The sequence below is a fragment of the Felis catus genome, chromosome B2 (genome assembly GCF_018350175.1).
Source record: "Felis catus isolate Fca126 chromosome B2, F.catus_Fca126_mat1.0, whole genome shotgun sequence".
In the NCBI taxonomy this organism is placed as follows: domain Eukaryota; kingdom Metazoa; phylum Chordata; class Mammalia; order Carnivora; family Felidae; genus Felis; species Felis catus.
Genome location: NC_058372.1, coordinates 31,514,633 through 31,534,918, shown reverse-complemented (window position 1 = coordinate 31,534,918; position 20,286 = coordinate 31,514,633). Strand labels below are relative to the sequence as shown.

At 40.0% G+C, this 20,286-nt stretch overlaps 1 pseudogene; it reads right to left on the bottom strand.

The window, feature by feature from the left end:
* Positions 1 to 15,283: 15,283 nt before the first annotated feature.
* On the bottom strand, positions 15,284 to 16,125 carry LOC111558968 (annotated as a pseudogene).
* Between the last annotated feature and the right edge of the window lie 4,161 nt (positions 16,126 to 20,286).

The following is a 20,286-nucleotide window of genomic DNA, read 5'->3' as shown; positions in this document are numbered from 1 at the left end:
GAGCTATAATGTCAATCTTCTGCAAAACTTTTGATGAGTTTCGTTTAAATTTATTAGCCTTTATAATTTGCATGGTGTGGAAACCCTGGTGGTGTTAGTTTTGCCGTTGATAGTGGGCCATAATTGAGCCAGTAAATCTTAGAGATCTAAGTGATTCCATGAAATGAAACAATATCCGTATTATAGGAACCCAGAAGAAGAAGAGCAAGAGAAAGAGGCAGAAGGTTTATTTGAATGAATTATAGCTGAGAACTTCCCTAATCTGGGGAATGAAACAGGCATCCAAGCGTAAGAGGCACAGAGAGCTCCCTTCAAAGTCAACAAAACCAGGTCAACACCACGACATATCAGTTTCCAGTAAATCTGGAAAAATACAAAAATAGAGAATTCTGAAAGCAGCTAGGAACTAAAAGTCTTTAACCTACAAGGGTGGACACTTAGGTCTAGTACCAGACCTGTCAACTGAAGCATGGCATGCCAGAAGGGCGTGGCAGGAAATAGTTAATGTGCTGAACAGGAAAATATGCAGCCCCAAATCCCTTATCCTGCAAGCCTGTTATTCAGAATAGAAGGAGAGATAAAGATTTTCCCAGTGAAACAAAAACTAAAGGAGTTCATCACCACTAAACCAGTCCTGCAAGAGATTCTAAGGGGGATTCAATGAACAGAAAGCAGCAAAGAGTATAAAGAACCAGAGAATAACATGAAAACATGAAATGTATAGATAAAACAATGGCATTAAATTCTTACCTTTCAAAAATCACTCTGAATGTGAATGGACTAACTGCTCTATCAAAAGACATAGGGTATCAGAATGGATTAAAAACAAAAGACAAAAACGAGACCCAGCTCTATGTTACCTACAAGAGACTCATTTTAGACATAAGACACATGTCGATTGAAAGTGAGGGGATAGAGAACCATCTATAATGCTAACAGATGTCAAAAAAAAAAAAAGTTGGAACAGCCACACCTATATCAGACAAGGTAGATTTTTAAAATAACGATGCTAATAAGAGATGAAGAAAGGCATTTATCAAAATTAAGGGGTCTACCCATCAAGAAGAGCTAACAATTGTAAATATTCATGCCCCCAAGTTGGGCAACACCAATATATCAATCAATTAATCACAAACAGGCAAACTTATTGATAATAATACCTTAACTGTAGGAGATTTTAGTCTTCCACTTAGTGTCAATGGACGGATCATCTGAGCACAGAATCAACAAAGAAACAATGGCTCTGAGTGACACATTAGACCCGATAGACTCAACAAATCTATTCAGAACGTTTCATGCTAAGCAGCAGAACACACATGCTTCTCAAGCACACATGGAACGTTCTCCAGAATAGATCACATATTGGGTCACAAATCAGACATTAACAGGTATAAAAAGACTGAGATCTTGTCATGCGTTTTTTTTTCAGATCATAAGTCTATATGAAACTTACCACAAGAACAAATTTGGGAAGCCCTCAAATACATGGAGGTTAAAGAACATCCTAACAAAGAATAAATTGGTTAACCAAGAAGTTTAGGAAGAAATAAAAAAATGCATGGAAGCAAATGAAAATGAAGACATGACAGTCCAAACCCTTTAGGATACAGCAAAAGCAGTCCTAAAACGAAACTACATTGCAATTCATGCCTGTTTCTAGAAGCAAGAAAGATCTCAAATACACAACGTCACCTTATACCTAAAGGAGCTAGAAAAGGAGCAGCAAATAAAGCCCCAAGCCAGCAGAAGAAGGAAAATAAAAAGATTAGAGCAGAAGTAAATGATATAGAATCCCCCCAAAAGAGTAGAACAGATCAATGAAATTAAGAGAGGATGTTTTGAAAGAAGAAACCAAACTGATAACCCCCTAGTTAGACTTCTCAAAATGAAAAGAGAGAGGACCCAAATGTACAAAATCACAAATGAAAGAGGAGAGATCACAACCACCATGGAAATACAATTATAGGAGAATACTATAAAAAATTATATGCCACGTCAGGATAATCTGGAAGAAATGGACAAATTCCAAGACTTTCACACACTACCAAAACTCAAATAGGAAGAAATCGAAAATCTGAACAGGCCCATAACCAGCAGAAAATGGAACCGATTGTCAAAAATCTCTCAGCAAATAAGAGTCGTAGGCCAGATGGCTTCCCAGAGGAATTCTATCAGACCTCTAAAGAAGTGTTATGTCTATTCAGCTCAAACTTTTCCAAAAGATGGAAATGTAAGGAATGCTTCCAAACTCATTCTATTTAGCCAGCATTGTCTTGATTTCCAAACCATACAAAGACCCCAGTAAAAAGGAGAATCATAAGCCAATATTCCTGATGAAACTGGTTGCAAACATCCTCAAAATATACAAGCAAATTGATTTCAACAGTAAATTAAAGAATTGTTCACCATGATCCAGTAGGATTTATTCCTGGGATGCAGGGCTGTTTCAATATTCACAAACCAACCAATGTCGTATGCCACATTAATAAAAGAAAGGATAAGAAGAATATGGTCTTGTCAATAGATGCAGAAAAAGCAATTGCCAAAACACAGCATCCTTTCTTGATAAAAACCCTCAAGAAAATGGGGATAAAAGGAACATAACTTCATATCATAAAAGCCATGTATGAAAGGCCTATAGGTAATATCATCCTCAATAGAGAAAAACTGAGAACTTTCCCCCTGAGATCAGGAACATGGCAGTGATATCTATTCTCACCACTTTGGGTCAACATAGAACTGGAAGTCCTAGCTGCAGCAATCAGAAAACAAAGTGAAATAAAAGGCATCCAATTGTCAAGGAAGAAACCAAATCTTCACTCTTCGCAGATGACATGATACTCTCTATGAAAAACCCAAAAGATTCCACAAAAAACTGCTAGAGCTGATACATGAATTCAGCAAAGTCACAGGATACAAAATCAATGTAGAGAAATAGGTTGCATTTCATACAATAATAATGAAGCAGCAGAAAGAGATGTCAAGGAATTGATTCTATTACCATTGCACCAAAAACCATAAAATACCTAGGAATAAACCAAACAAAAAGGTAAAACATCTGTATGCTGAAAACTATACAAAGCTTCTGAAGGAAGTTGAAGAAGACACAAAAATGGAAAAACATTCCATGCTCATAGATTCAAAGGACAAATATTGTTGCAATGTCAACACCACCCAAAGCAATCCACACATTCAATGCAATACCTATCAAAATAACACCAGCGTTCTTCACAGAACTAGAACAAACAGTCTAAAATTTTAGGGAACCAGAAAAGAACCTGAGTACCAAACATTATCAAAATAATGTTGAAAAAGAAAGCCAAAGCCAGAGGCATCACAATTCCAGACATTATGCTGTATTACAAAGCAGTAATTGTCAAGACTGTATGGTTATGGCACAAACACAGACCCATAGATCAACGGAATATATGAATAGAGAACCCAGAAATGGACCCATAAATAAAGGCTACCTAATCTTCAACAAAGCAGGGAAGTGTATCCAATGACAGTCTCTTTAACAAATGGTGCTGGGAGAATGACTGTGACACGAAGAAGAATGAAACTGGACCACTTTCTTACACCATGTACAAAGATAAATTCAAAATGGACGAAAGACCAAATGTGAGACTTGAAACCATCCAAATCCTAGAGGAGAAAACAGGCAGCAACCTCTTTGACCTAGGCCACAGCAACTCTTTACTTGACATGGTTCTAGAGGCAAGGGAAATAAAAGCAAAAATGAACTATTGGGACCTCATCAGGATAAAAAGCATCTGCGCAGTGAAGGAACCAATCAACAAAACTGAAAAGCAACTGATGGAATGGGACAAGGTATTTGCAAATGACATATGGGATAAAGGGTTAGTATCCAAAGTCTATAAAGAACTTACCAAACTCAACACACAAAAAGCAAATAATCTAGTGAAGAAATGGGCTGAAAACATGAATAGACACTTTTCCAAGGAAGACATCCAGATGGCCAACAGACACATGAAAAGTTGCTCAACATCACTCGTCATCAGGAAAATACAAATCAAAACCACACTGAGATACCACCTCACACCAGTCAGAGTGGCTAAAATTAACAACTCAGGAAACAGCAGCTGTTGGTGAGGATGTGGAGAAATGGGAACCCTCTTGCACTGTTGGTGGGAATGCAAACTGGTGCAGCCACTCTGGAAAACAGTGTGGAGGTTCCTCAAAAAATTAAAAATAGAACTACCCTATGATCCAGCAATAGTACTACTAGAAATTTATCCAAAGGATACAGGAGTGCTGATACATAGGGGTACAGGTACCCCAATGTTTATAGACATGCTTTCAACAATAGCCAAATCATGGAAAGAACCTAAATGTCCATCAACTGATGAATGGATAAAGAAATTGTGGTTTATATATATACAATGGAACACTACTTGGCAGTGAGAAAGAATGAAATCCTGCAACAACGTGGAAGGAACTGGAGGGTATTATGCTAAGTGAAATAAGTCAGTCAGACAAAGACAGATATCATACGTTTTCATCCATATGTGGAACTTGAGAAACTCAACAGAAGACCATGGGGGATGGGTAGGGGGCAAAACGGTTTCCAACAGAGAGGGAGACAAACCCATAAGAGACTCTTAAATACAGAGAACAAATGGAGGGTTGATGGGTGGGACAGGGAAGAGGGGAAAATGGGTGATGGGCATTGAGGAGAGCACTTGTGGGGATGAGCACTGGGTGTTGTATGTAAGCAATGAATCACGGGAATTCACCCCTGAAAACAAGAACACACTGTGTACACTGTATGTTAGCTAAATTGATGATAAACTATATTAAAAAATAAAATATATATAGCTCAAAAATAAATAAACATTAAAAAACTTACCAAACTCAACACCCAAAACACAAATAATACAGTGAAGAAATGGGAAAAAGACATGAATAGACACTTTTTGAAGAAGATATCCAGATGACTAACAGACACATGAAAAGAGGCTCAACATTACTCATCACCAAAAATTCAATTGAGAACCATAATGAGATACCACCTTATAGCTGTCACAATGGCTAAAATTTACAACTCAGGAAATGACAGAATTTGGCAATGATGCAGAGAAATGGGAACGCTTTTGAACTCTTGGTGGGAATGCAAACTGGTGCAGCCACTCTGGAAAGACATACGGGTGGTCCTTAAAAAATTAAAAATTGAAGTACCCTATGACCCAGCAATTGCTCTACTAGGAATTTATTCAAAAGATACAAAAATGCGTATTTGAAAGCTCACATGAACCCCAATGTTGATAGCTCTGCTATGGAAAGAGTCCAAATGTCCATTGACTTATGAACGAATATGGAAGATGTGCTATATACATGTACAATGTGATACTACTTGGCAATCAAAGAGAATGAAATCTTGTCATTTGCAACATCGTTCATGGAACTAGAAGGCATTATGCTAAACAATATAAATCAGTTAGAGAAAGAAAGATATATGATTTCACTCATATGGGGAATTTGAGAAACTCAACAGATGAACATAGGAGATGGAAAGGAAAAATGAGATAAAAACAGAGAGGGTGGCAAAACATAAGACTCTTAAATACAGAGAACAAACTAAGGGTTCCTGGATGGGAGGTGATCGGGGGGTTGGGTTAAATGTGTGATGAGCATTAAGGAGAGCCCTTTATGGGATGAGCACTGGCCATTATATGTAAGACATGAATCACTGGCTTCTACTACTGAAGCCAAGATTACAGTCTATGATAACTAACTTGAATTAAGAAGAAGAAGAAGAAGAAGAAGAAGAAGAAGAAGAAGGCAAGACTTCAGAAAATCAAAATGATAGGGGCACATTTATCGGGTAAGTGGATTAGTATGACATTCACTATGATGTCAAGGGAATTGGGGTTCCTTTTTTTTTTTAATTTTTTTTTCAACGTTTATTTATTTTTGGGACAGAGAGAGACAGAGCATGAACGGGGGAGGGGCAGAGAGAGAGGGAGACACAGAATCGGAAACAGGCTCCAGGCTCTGAGCCATCAGCCCAGAGTCTGATGCGGGGCTCAAACTCATGGACCGCGAGATCGTGACCTGGCTGAAGTCGGACACTTAACCGACTGCGCCACCCAGGCACCCCAATCGTTTTGAATACTAGCAGGGAGTCTTTGGAGGAAATAATAGTTGGTGTGTGAGGTTTAGAGGCCTGAAACCTGAGAATTAAGCAGTATTAGAATTTAGGGTAAAATTTCTGTCAATTTGGGGAACCACTTATTGTTTCGAAGCTTGAGGCTCATGTCTTCTTAGGAAACTGTGCCTCTCAGTAATTCCAGCTGCTTGGCGTGTGTCCGCTAGGTGTAAATTCCACAAGAGTACATGTTCTAGTGCCCACACCTGAACAACTTGGAAGGTGATATGGGCATCAGATCTGAATCTTTGATGTCAGGCGGACCAAATGAGATGAACACAAATCTGGTTAAGATGGAGATTACATGATGGGAAGCGGTATTTCTGGAAGGAGTGGCCAGCAGGAATCCATTGAAGAGGCTGATGATAATGATTGCATAGCTAGTAGCTCCAGAAGAAGGCAGAAATAGTCCAATAAAATCCATTTGCCATCATGAGTAAGGCCAATAGCCCAAGGGCACATGTCCCCATCAGGGAACATCCAGTTTGCTTTGGCAGCCAAGGAAGCTATTGCCTACCCCCACTTTGGCCCGAGCTGGAGTGGGGAGATGCTGCACTTATATTCCCACTCAGTGAGTGTTGTCACTCTCCTCTGGTTTGTTGTGGTATGGAACCATTCTGCTGTGTGTTCAGCTTCTCTGGACAAAGAGTTTTGTCTGGGGCTGCGTCTGTGATGCTGGGAAGTGACCTGTGCAGGGCCTTGGGTGAGGCATCTACTTTGGATGAGGAGTTTTGTCATGTTAATATAATACGCTTCTGGTGTGTGTTGGTGTATGTGTGTAGAGATATTAGTGAGCATAATTGGCGTGTGTGAGTTGGCTATTTTTTCCAAATGGAGGCAGCCCAGGTACTTTCCTTGAATTCAAAAATTAGCCTTTTGCCTTTGTCCAGATGAGACTAAGCCCACAAGTCAGTAAAAATGTGTAAATTTGGAGGCCTCATTCTTAGGGCCTGTTGTTGGACCAGGCACACTTCCACCAATTCTGCCAGTTGTGCTGAGCCTAGAGAACCCTTGTCAACTAGGCATATACTTCCATAAGATGATATAGTGCAGCCTTCTTGGGGGCTGCCATGTGTACAATGGTGGAAAGAACACCAGCTCCTTTTCCATGTCAGATAATTGGTCCCATGGTGCTTCCCAAACTGCTAGGGGCCAGCAGTGAGGAGTACCACTAGTTGTGCCTCAGGACCAGGGAAGCAGAGAATGACCATGAGGAAGACCACATTCTCTTTTCACCTGAAAGGGCTCTTGATAGTAGGTTTAGCTCTTCTGGAATATATGACTTCCATTTTAATATTTCCATTTTAACAGTAAGTCATCAGTGGCCATGCCAAGCCCCTGTTGGGTTGGATCCTTGACCCAAGGCAGGATCTTTGTGTGCCAAGTGCTATAGGGTGTGAGCCAGTTCGTTCCTCTGTCTCTAAGGGGTCAGGCTGTCAAGATGTGGCTCTCAATCGCATGGACCAGGCTGCTGTCTGGGGAAGATGTTTGTCCTTGAATCCCATTGGCAGCAGAATAGATCCACGCTTAGTCCACAGAGTTCAAAAAGTGAAATCAAGTATTTCTTGTGATTAAACTCAGAAGTCTGGGCCTGGTTGGACTAAAGGCAGCACCTGCTGTATGTTTTGCTGGGCCAGTCATAAGGCAATCTTTGAGGTCCTCTCCAGTGGAAAGAAGTCCACTAGTGTGTAATGGCAAAAACAATCAAAGTCGAATGGGTGCATGTGGACTGTGTTGCCTTTGAAAGGTGAAGGGACCTAATACAAGCGGCTCCTGTCAAAGTGGAGTGGGAGGTTTGATTTTGAAGAGTTGATGTTTTATAATCAGAGATATTCCTTGGTCCTTAGCTAGCCAAGAAACCTGATAAGGTGGACAGACCTTCGACCTTATATGGGGAATGGTGTAAGGGTCAGGAGAAAATGTGCAGCAGCAACAAGTTATGCCAACAGCAGAGAGGCCGTAGGCCCTGACCCCACCTACCTTTATGAGGAGCTGTGTCTGTATGAAGGACGTTGTCCCTGTTTACCAGTTAGAACATGAGGACCAGTGCTACCCCACACACAGCTCAGGTAAGGCAGCTTTGCCTTTTCTCCTTCTAAGGGCATTGCTTGGCATCTTTATTTGGTAACCCCTGCTTGGGCCTGAGTTGCCACTGGTATGTCCTGGCCCTTAATTGATGTGATAGGACTTTAGGAAAATCTGAGCCCTTTCACCTTAAGTTAGCAGCTGGATCCATGCTGAGAGTTGGTAAACGCACTTGAAGTCTAAAACCCATTAAAGGGAACTGTCTTCTGGTGGGACGTTAGCACACAGAAAATATATCTAAGGCCCTCATACCAGTTCTGCTTAGTAATCTCCAATATTCAGGACGACTCTGGCTGTTTCTTTGGGAAATTATCATTTAGGCAAGGACTCCCCGGCATTACTCTGTATAGTCAGTACACTTTAGTGCAAATGCAAAAAAAAAAAAAAAAAAAAAAAAAAAAGCCATCAAGCAGTGGACTTCTCCTGTATAGGATCAAAACCTAATGAAATACACACCAAGACACATCACAATAAAATTCTTGGAAACTAAAGACAAATAGTAATGACAAAGTCAAAGGGAAGGGATACCTCATCTACCCAGCAACAACAGCTCAAAGAACAGAGTGTTTCTCATCAGAAACGATGGAGTCCGGAAGGAAGGGGCACAACACTTGTAAAGTGCTGAAAAGCTGTCAAACCAGAACTCAACATCCAGAGAAAATATCCTTCAGAAATGAAAGGGAAATCAAGACATTTTAGATGAAGAAAAACCCAAATAATTTGTCAACAGCACCTACTAAAGGATTTAAGCAAGTGTTTTTAAATGGGAAAGAAATGACACAAGAAGGGAACTCAAGTATCAGGAAAGCAAGAACAACAAACAGAAAAACATGAGCAAATACAAAAGATGTTCCTTGTTTCTTTGAGTTTTAGAAATTCTCTGCAACAATTGCAAAAATCAAAACATTGATCTGACTCCCACCGTTTATTGACTACATATTTAAAGAAACTCTTTTACAAGTGGGAGAGTAAAGGGACTTAACAGGAGATAAAGTGTCTCTTCTTCATTAAAATTTGTGAAAAGCAGACACCATTAAACTGTGGTAAGTAATGAACATAAAATATCAGACATAGAGCAGTCAATAAAAATTATACATACAGAGCTATTCAACAGCACTAGGTATAAATCAATGTCATTAAAAATATTCAAGTAATTCACAAGAGACAGAAAAAAGAAAGCATATTCCTTACTTGAAATACAAATAAAGACACTTCTCATTAAGAAAGACAGAAAGAAAGAAAGAAAAGAAGGAAAACATAGAAATGAAAAATAGAAGGAACAAACCACACAAAAAAGAGTAAAATGACAGGCTTACAGTTTTACATATCAATAACTACACTAAGTGCAAATGTTTAACTCAAAAATTTAAGGACTAGCAGATTGTTAAATAATGACCCACTATTTATTTATTTATTTATTTATTTTTAACGTTTATTTGTTTATATTGAGAGTAAGAGAGAGCATGCAAGTAAGTGGGGGAGAGGAGAAAGAAAAGGAGAGAAAATCCCTAGCAGGCTCTAAAGCAGGGCCTGATCTCAGGAATCAGGAGATCATTACCTGAGCTAAAATTAAGAGTCAGATGCTTAACTGACTGAGCCACCCAGGCACCCTGACCCATTCTTTAATGTCTATAAGAAATTACTACTCTTACAGCAATATAGGTAGAGGAAAGTAAAAACATGGAAAATGATGTATCAAGCAAATATTAATCAAAAGCAATAAGAAATGAAATGTGAAATTAGTCAGACACAGAAAGACAAAAACTGTATAATTTCACTATACGTGGAATTAAGAACCAAACAAATGACCCAACAAATTAAAAATGAGACAAAGAAAAAGACAGACTTTTAATACAGAGGAGAAACTGGTGGTTGCCAGAGGGGAGAGGTTGGGGGGATTGGTAAATAGATTAAGGGGGTTAAGAGCACACTTATTGTGATGACATATAGTCATCACATGATGACTGGGTAACATATAGAATGGTGAAATGATTATATCATACAACTGAAACAAATATAACACTGTGTGTTAATTATACTTCAACATAAATAGTCCCCTACTATCAAAGTCATTAAGAACTTACCTAATAAAAGAGTAGAAAATTTAATAAACATTTTACAGAGAAATTTCAGAGAGCAATAAGTATTCCTTAAAAGTGTATTGTGACAGAGAGAATTGGATTCACCTGACTTCAGGTCAAGTGTGCAGGGAGCTCTAGCCACCAAAGTGAACATTGAGTTGAGACGTGACTGCTGAGAAGAAGCCAGCCATGTGAAGGATCTAAGTGACAAGTGTTGTAGGGAGAGAGAACAGGATAAAGGCCAAACTGTGGCAAGATGTTTGCTGAGTGTAAAGGACAGAAGGAAGGCTGGAGACTCTGGAGTGTAGGGAGCAAGTGGGGGAGTGCTCTCAGGCACCACTAGCATGTTTCCATCACTCAGGAAATGCCCCACGTGGCCTCATTGTGGGCACTCAGTACTTTGTGGGGCTCAGTGAGCTTTTACTTATTTAGATTTTTATCTGATAAACCTTTACTTATGTTGAAGTTGATATGAATTCCTTTTCATTAACAACCTGATAGTTTTAAAAATCTTCGTCTCCTAGTTCATGCAAACATGAACATAGCCCCAAGTCTGTGCCAAACATTTGTTAAAGTTGATTAATTCTTAGCTTCATAACAGATACTCTACCTGATTATTTCAGAAAGCTGTGGATTTGTAGGCTTCTCTCTGTGACCAGTAATAGAATGGAATTTAAAAATTGTTTATTCCTGGGGTGACTGTGTAGCTCAGTTGCTTAAGTGTCTGACTTGATTTTGGCACAGGTCTTGAACTGAGGGTTCATGAGTTCGAGCCCCATGTCCTCACATGTGCTGATAGTGCAGAGCCTGCTTGCGATTCTCGGTCTCCCTCTCTCTCTCCCCCTCTCCTGCATGTTCTCTCTCTCTCTCTCTCTCTCTCAAAAATAAACAAACATTTAAAAACAATTGTTTATACCTGCTATGATGAGACAAAAATTCCTTGGTCATAAGATTTCAACCCAGATGTCACACTGGGGGAAATTCAAAGCCAAATTCATAACACATTTGGAGGAGAAATATGAGGAACAACTCTCCAGGGATAGAACACTACAGCTTTCTCACAGTTCAGCTTGCCTATCAGGAATGTAAGTCACTGATACAAAGTAGTGACTGAGCCAGTTAGAAAATATATATCTGGTTATTCATATTTTCTTTTTAGAAAATACACACAGGTAAAATACAACGTTCAGACATCCTGCATTTTTCCCCAATCACTGCCCTCTTGGTTTTGGGTGAACCTGAAGCATTAGCACAGCCAAGAGCAGTCATCTTTTGGTTCGAATTCATAGTAGCATTTGACACTCTCTTATTAGGCAGTATGAATGTTTTTTAGGAATCTGGTCCTAGTACTGAGATAGTTTCCAGCAAAATAAATTTCCTCAGTATAAAGTTTTTATCAGATATGATATTGGCAAATTTTTCAACGTAATACTCAATTACTTCACTATTAACGGCAACTTTTCACCACATGCATTCAGATGTTATAACAGTGGTTCTTCCTCGGGGACAGATTTGCCACACACACCCCTCACTGGGCAATTTGGCAATGTATGGAGACATTTGTTGGTTTTCATAGCTGGGGTTTCATCTAATAGCTAGTAGGTAGAGGCTAGCGATGTTGATAGACATCCTACCATGTGCACAACAGTCTTCCTACAAGAATTAACTTCTCCAAAATGTCAACAGCTATTGATTAATTATATGGTTTTCTATTACATTTGTCATTTTGGTTTTGAGTCTTCTCCTCTTTTTTTTTTCTTAGTTAATGTAGTTAGAGCATTGTTAATTTTGTTTTGTTTGGTTTTTTTTTCTGAAAATCCAGTCATTACTTTCTTTATTTTTTATTTTTTTATTTTTATTTTTTTATTTCTTTTATTTTTTTCAATATATGAAATTTATTGTCAAATTGGTTTCCATACAACACCCAGTGCTCATCCCAAAAGGTGCCCTCCTCAATACCCATCACCCACCCTCCCCTCCCTCCCGCCCCCCATCAACCCTCAGTTTGTTCTCAGTTTTTAAGAGTCTCTTATGCTTTGGCTCTCTCCCACTTTAACCTCTTTTTATTTTTTTTTCCTTCCCCTCCCCCATGGGTTTCTGTTAAGTTTCTCAGGATCCACATAAGAGTGAAAACATATGGTATCTGTCTTTCTCTGTATGGCTTATTTCACTTAGCATCACACTCTCCAGTTCCATCCATGTTGCTACAAAGGGCCATATTTCATTCTTTCTCATTGCCCTGTAGTACTCCATTGTGTATATAAACCGCAGTTTCTTTATCCATTCATCAGTTGGTGGACATTTAGGCTCTTTCCATTATTTGGCTATTGTTGAGAGTGCTGCTATAAACATTGGGGTACAAGTGCCCCTATGCATCAGTACTCCTGTATCCCTTGGGTAAAATCCTAATAGTGCTATTGCTGGGTCATAGGGGAGGTCTATTTTTAATTTTCTGAGGAACCTCCACACTGTTTTCCAGAGTGGCTGCACCAATTTGCATTCCCACCAACAGTGCAAGAGGGTTCCTGTTTCTCCACATCTTCTCCAGCATCTATAGTCTCCTGATTTGTTCATTTTGGCCACTCTGACTGGCGTGAGGTGATACCTGAGTGTGGTTTTGATTTGTATTTCCCTGATGAGGAGCGACGTTGAGCATCTTTTCATGTGCCTGTTGGCCATCCGGATGTCTTCTTTAGAGAAGTGTCTATTCATGTTTTCTGCCCATTTCTTCACTGGGTTATTTGTTTTTCGGGTGTGGAGTTTGGTGAGCTCTTTATAGATTTTGGATACTAGCCCTTTGTCCAATATGTCATTTGCAAATATCTTTTCCCATTCCGTTGGTTGCCTTTTAGTTTTGTTGGTTGTTTCCTTTGCTGTGCAGAAGCTTTTTATCTACATAAGGTCCCAGTAATTCATTTTTGCTTTTAATTCCCTTGCCTTTGGGGATGTGTCGAGTAAGAGATTGCTACGGCTGAGGTCAGAGAGGTCTTTTCCTGCTTTCTCTTCTAGGGTTTTGATGGTTTCCTGTCTCACATTCAGGTCCTTTATCCATTTTGAGTTTATTTTTGTGAATGGTGTGAGAAAGTGGTCTAGTTTCAACCTTCTGCCTGTTGCTGTCCAGTTCTCCCAGCACCATTTGTTAAAGAGGCTGTCTTTTTTCCATTGGATGTTCTTTCCTGCTTTGTCAAAGATGAGTTGGCCATACGTTTGTGGGTCTATTTCTGGGGTTTCTATTCTATTCCATTGGTCTATGTGTCTGTTTTTGTGCCAATACCATGCTGTCTTGATGATGACAGCTTTGTAGTAGAGGCCAAAGTCTGGGATTGTGATGCCTCCTGCTTTGGTCTTCTTCTTCAAAATTACTTTGGCTATTCGGGGCCTTTTGTGTTTCCAGATGAATTTTAGAATTGCTTGTTCTAGTTTTGAGAAAAATGCTGGTGCAATTTTGATTGGGATTGCATTGACTGTGTAGATAGCTTTGGGTAGTATTGACATTTTGACAATATTTACTCTTCCAATCCATGAGCAGGGAATGTCTTTCCATTTCTTTATATCTTCTTCAATTACCTTCATAAGCTTCCTATAGTTTTCAGCATACAGATCTTTTACATCTTTGGTTAGATTTATCCCTAGGTATTTTATGCTTCTTGGTGCAATTGTGAATGGGATCTGGTTCTTTATTTGTCTTTCTGTTGCTTCATTGTTAGTGTATAAGAATGCAACTGATTTCTGTACATTGATTTTCTATCCTGCAACTTTGCTGATTTCATGGATCAGTTCTAGCAGACTTTTGGTGGAGTCTGTCGGATTTTCCATGTATAATATCATGCCATCTGCAAAAAGCGAAAGCTTGACTTCATCTTTGCCAATTTGGATGCCTTTGATTTCCTTTTGTTGTCTGATTGCTGATGGTAGAACTTCCAACACTATGTTAAACAACACGGTGACTTTCAATGTTAAGTTATTATGTATTCTGGTCTCTATTTCTGATTTTTCTTTGTTTTTCCTTCCTCTACTAAATTTCCCCCAAGTTTCTTCTTTTTCTAGTTCCTTGAGGTGTTCCTTTATTTTTGAGAGAGAGGGAGAGAGACACAACATAAGTGGGGGAGGGGCAGGCAGAGGGAGATACAGAATCTGAAGCCAGCTTCAGGCTCTGAGTTGCCAGCACATAGCCGGACGCAGGGCTTGAACCCACAAACCATGAGATCATGACCTGAGCCGAAGTCAAATGCTTCATTGACTGAGTCACCTAGGTGCCCCTCTTTCCTTTCTTCCTTGCTTCTTTTCTCTTTCTTTCTTTCTTTCTTTTTCTCTTTCTTTCTTCTTTCTTTCTTTCTTTCTTTCTTTCTTTCTTTCTTTCTTTCTTTCTTTCTTTCTTCTTTCTTTCTTTCTTTTCTCCTTCTTTCTTCCATTCTCTTTCTTTCTTTCTTTCTCTCTCTTTCTTTCTTTCTTTTTCTTTCTTTCTCTCTCTCTTTATTCTTTCTTTCTTTCTTTCTTTCTTTCTTTCTTTCTTTCTTTCTTCTTTCTTTCTTTCTTTTCTCCTTCTTTCTTCCATTCTCTTTCTTTCTTTCTTTCTCTCTCTTTCTTTCTTTCTTTTTCTTTCTTTCTCTCTCTCTTCTTTCTTTCTTTCTTTCTTTCTTTCTTTCTTTCTTTCTTTCTTTCTTTCATTCTTTCGTTCAATACAGGCTAGAAAACAACATTTTTTAAGCAGTGCACACTTAAGGCACCTGGGTGGCTCCGTTGGTTGAGAGCCGGACCTCAGCGCAGGTCATGATCTCACAGTTCGTGGGTTCCAGCCCCATGTTGGACTCTGTGCTGACAGCTTGCAAAGTCTCTGGAGCCTTCTTCAGATTCTGTATCTCCTTCTCTCTACCTCTCTCCCCCTCACAGTCTCTCTCTGTCTCTCAAAATATAAATAAATATAAAAAAATTTTTATACAGTGCACACTTAGTCCAGTTTGGTGATCAGTATTTTAGCCTTTGCATTTTCCACCTTGCAATGTGAGCTACTGGCTTTGGACCCAGGATGTTGCCTCCCCAGTGATAGCAGATATCATCTTACCTGTCTTTGTATTGGTCCTGATTGCTTCCATCAGCTGAACCAGAGCTCCTTTGTCTCCCAACTTAACCTGTGTGAAGGCAACAGTGGTGCAGGTCTTCGTGTGGACCTGATGCCCCAGCCTGGCCTTCTCCTTGAAGAACAGTAGTGCAGTAGGGAACCCAAACTTTATGACACAGGGCATGCAGGAAGTCAACCAGCTTTATGAGATCCACATCACATGCAATCACTACCAGCAGAGCCTTCTTGTTTTTCCACCAAGGTGGTGACACTATTAAGCCCACCGCAAGGGACAGGCAGCCTCTCAGTGGGGACATCCCCTTTGCCAGCAGCTTTCTTCTCAGCCTGGGTCAAGAATCTCTGCTTCTTCACTTTCTTTGTCTCTGGTCTGTATTTGTGGGCCAGCTTCAGCAGTGGAGTGGTTGTTTGGTGGTCCAAAGTCTGGGTGAGCTGGTTAATCATGGGAGGGACTTGTAGGCATTTATGGAGAATATGCCTTTGCTGCTGCAGCTGGATGTAGTGGGGCCATTTGACACAATGAATGAGATCCCTTTTAGGCTGCATTTCCTGTCTGATGACAAAATTCTTGGGCCTTGTCTTGTCCACCTTCTTGGCCTCTGCTTCTTCACGACAGCAGGGCCTGGGTCCACTTTTTTCCCCTTAGCCTCCTTTCCTGTAACAGCTTGGATAGCTGGAGGAGAGACCTGAACTTTTTTCCTTAATACAAACATTGATAGCATAAATTGCACTTGTGTTTAGTTTTTCTTTTGTTTTGAGACATATTTTGGTGTTCTGTTTGATTTCTCATTTGGCCAGTTGCTTGTGCAGTAGTACGTTGTTTAATATTTACAAATAAATACTGAGTGTTTACATTGTAAATTTTCCAGGTTTGTTTTATTGTTGATCTGTAGTTTTGTACTGTTATGGTTGGAAAATATACTGGGTATGGTTTCAAACAAACAAACAAACAAGCCCCCCAAATGTTAACAGTGCTGAGTTTGAAAACACTGGTTTATACTGGGTTGCTTCTAAAAATTCTAGACTCACAATTCATATACAGACACACCTTGCAACTCAAGTCTTTGAATTGTAGTTTGTGTAAATACAAAAATAAGAAACTAGAAAGTTGTATGAATTCACCAATTTCTTGTTGAGCCTGTTCATCAATGTAAGCCAGGAACTTTAGTTTTTATTTTTTCCGTTATGCAATGTTTTTCAATATTTCATGATATCTTGATTATCAGCATCTCTGATAATTTTCAACAACTTGTTTTTCTTTATAAGTCATAAATTGTGACTGCCATAGGACATTTTCAGGAAAATGTATCAAATTTTCTCCATAATTCTATATTCTATTCTATTGATAATATCAGATGCTCTCTTTTGTACGTCTCACTTTTAACACAGAGGAATTTTTTCCCTAGTTCTAAGTTTTTCGTGTTAATTATACTTGAATAAAAATTTTCCCTTAGTTCTATTAAACATAAAACAAAAATATCAGGGCACCTGGGTGGCTCAGTTGGTTGGTTAAGCAGTCCTACTCTTGGTTCAGCTCAGTTCATGATCTCACTGTTCATGGGTTTGAACCCCACAATGGCTTCTGCACTGACAAAGAAGAGCCTGTTTGGGATTCTCTCTCTCCCTCTGTCTCTGCCTCTCCCCCTCTTTGTGCTCTCTGTCTCTTTCCAAATAAATAAACTTAAAAAATCAAAATATATACATATATGTGTGTGTATATGTGTGTATGTATGTTTATCACATGTATGTACAGATATATACACACATGTATTACATATATCTTTCTATATATTACATACATATTGAAACTACAGAAGCATATGGCACTGAGTGACCAATAAGAGCTCTGACTTGTTTGACCTGTTACCACACCAGTTTAGATTTGCCAAATAGGTTCCACATCAAAATTTTTAAAAAGATCTGGTTTTCTGAGGGTTTTGGATTTGGAAATGTAGGAACTGTATTTCAATCATAGTTTTAATCTCCTTAACAGTCTTCAGGCATATCCCATTGAATTTAGTATAAAAGTCAAATGCTACCACCGTCCACAGGCTTTTAGTGCCACCTCCATGTGATCTCTCTAGGCGAAACTTCCCTCTCCTTCCTCTCACTGTGTGTGCCTCAACAAACTCTTTCCTCTGGTTTCATGAAGAAGTTCACCAATTCTTTCAAGCTTTTGCACAGCTACATTACCTTGACCTCAAATGTGACTCTCTCCCCGCCCCGCCCCCCCCCCCACACCCTCTAGCTCACATCTACTTACTCCTTCCTGTCACATTCTAAACATCACTCTTGAGATCACCTCTCTGGCACCCTAAGGTAACTCAGATCATCCAATTATCCTCTACTCTAGAACTGGACACTTGTCTCGTGACGTTTCTCACCCCCATGTAAAGTCTAACCTGGTTGGGTTTTGTCCATCACTTTCCCTAAATTTTAAGCTCTCCTAGTGGAGGGGATGCGTTTGTTTCCCCTCTCTGGATTCTCAGGTGCGGCCAGGGCCTGAGACAGCTCAGCCCAGGCCAAGTGCTGGTTTGGAGGGGCGGAGGGGGTAAGCAGGTGGGATATGTTTCAGGCCCAGGTAAAGGGCTGTGGCAGGAGAGGAGGGAGGTGGGTGTCTGTCAGGAGATAGTGTCCAGGAGGAGGCAGTGAGGGGCAAATGCCTGGTGCAGTCAGGCTGGGAGGTCAGCCTCTGAGCCCAGAACCCAGTGACCCCGACAGACTCCCAGGAGAGGGGTCACCTTCCCCCACTCCCTGCCCACAGAGGAGAGAAGAGCTGTGGATGCAGGTGGTTTTGGGGTGTGGGTGGAGCTCCTGAGGCATATCTCCATCAGTGTCTTCCAGGAGACCACGGGATGACCGGATCGCCCCTGTCCCCACAGCACATTACATATAACAATTTAAGGCCTAGTGTCATTACTCCAGTGGGAGGAGAAGGTGTGGCTCCTGGTCAGATACATCTCTAACCAGGAAAAGAATGTGCACTTTGACAGCGATGTGGGGGAGTACAGAGCAGGAGAGGTGGTGACAGAGCAGGGGAGGCTTGACACTGAGCACTGGACCCAGCACAAGGACCTCGTGGATAGGTCACAGGCCACAGTGGACAGTCTCTGCAGACACAACTAAGGGGTTGTTGAGAGCTTCACTGTGTAGAGCGAGGTGAATGCACAGGGCTGGTAGGAGTGGGGTGTGTATGGGCATGTGTGTGTTTGTGCGTGTGTGGGATGGGCGAGAGAGATGGAGACAGAGTGAGAGACAGAGAGAAAGACAGAGACTGAGACTCTGTCCAGGACTAGCATGCAAGGCCTTGATCCAGTACAAGTCAGGAGGGGCCCTATGAAAGCTTGTTTCCAGGAAAAGTGTGGTGTGTCCATGTGTGATGTGGGGAGAGTGTGGTGTGATCGTGCGTGACTGTGGGGATTGTGTGGTTGTGCCCGTGTGTGATGTGAGCATGTGGTCACCCTCTCTTCCTGCCCCTCACCCTTCTTAATTCTGAATCCCCTGAAAGAACTGTGCCTATGTCTGTGTGTGTGTGTGTGTGTGTGTGTGTGTGTGTGTGACCTTTGAGAGAGAAACAATATCAGACTACTTTTTGACAGGTTGGGGTGACATCTGAGGACCCTCTGATCTATCTGAGACTTTAATGTCTCAGCTTGTTGCTTTTTTCTTGGTGTATGTATTCTTATGTTCTTGAAGTAATGATAAGGTTATTTAAGGAGTTGCACATGATTTCTTTCTATAGTTATAACAATTCACCTCATATCTCCATTTTTAGATCTTTTTTGAATGTTGACAGAGTCAGTTGAAAATTTATGTTTTTTATTTATAATTCATATTCCTTTGATTTCTAAAGTTCTTGAACTTTTTTCCACATATTTATTGACTAATTGTTGTTCCAGCTCCGAAATAATATACTTTCCATTATCTCTGTGGCCTGGTGTTTTTCTCAGTGATTTTAGGTGTTCTCTATGCATAAGATTTTTATTCCTTTGCTGATATTTGATTCAACATTTTCTCTAGTTTCTACTTTATGTGTTGATTCTGCTTATTACTTATGCTAGGAATGTAAACATTTTTCTTTAATGAAATATGCTACAAATGGTTAGCAATGACTTCTCATGAATCTTAAATCTACCATTTTATGGTATGATAAAAAAGTTTGCCCCGTATTTCTCCTTTGACAAGAACAGTAAGTGTATTTATTGAGACTGTAGTGTCAAGATTGTCTCTGGCAATATGGATACCTATTAATGAGCCTCAGAACCTGCCCTGAACTCAAATCTCAGCTTAAAAAGAAAGAAAATAAGAGGGGGCACCTGGGTGGTTCAGTCCGCTGAATGTCATACTCTCAGTTTCAGCTCAGGTCAAGATCTCACGGTTTGTGGGTGTGAGCCCTGCAACGAATTCTGTGCGGGTCCTGCTTGGGATTCTCTCTCTCTCTCTCTCTCTCTCTCTCTCTCTCTCTCTTTCTCTGCCCCTTCCCTAATTCTTTTCTTTCTCTCAAAATAAATGAATAACTATCCAAAATTTTTAATAATAAAAAAAACAAATAAAAGGAAAGCACAATAAAATGATAACGATTCCAACGAGACATATTTTAGTTCCGCAAGAAGGATTCATCAGTTGAGTGCAGTAACGAGAACTTTTTAAAATAAGTTTCCTTGCTCCTTTGCCTTTCTTTCAGGACTCGTGTTGTGGTTAGGACTCAGCTCATAGAGCTAGAGAATTACCTCGGTCTTTCCTGTTTCCCCTTGTAGAACCACTTCTACTTGGATGATGGACAAAATAGAGCAGTGAATCAGTGATATAGAGGATAAAATTATGGAAAATAATGAAGCAGAAAAAGAAATAAAATGCAAAAGATCATAATACAA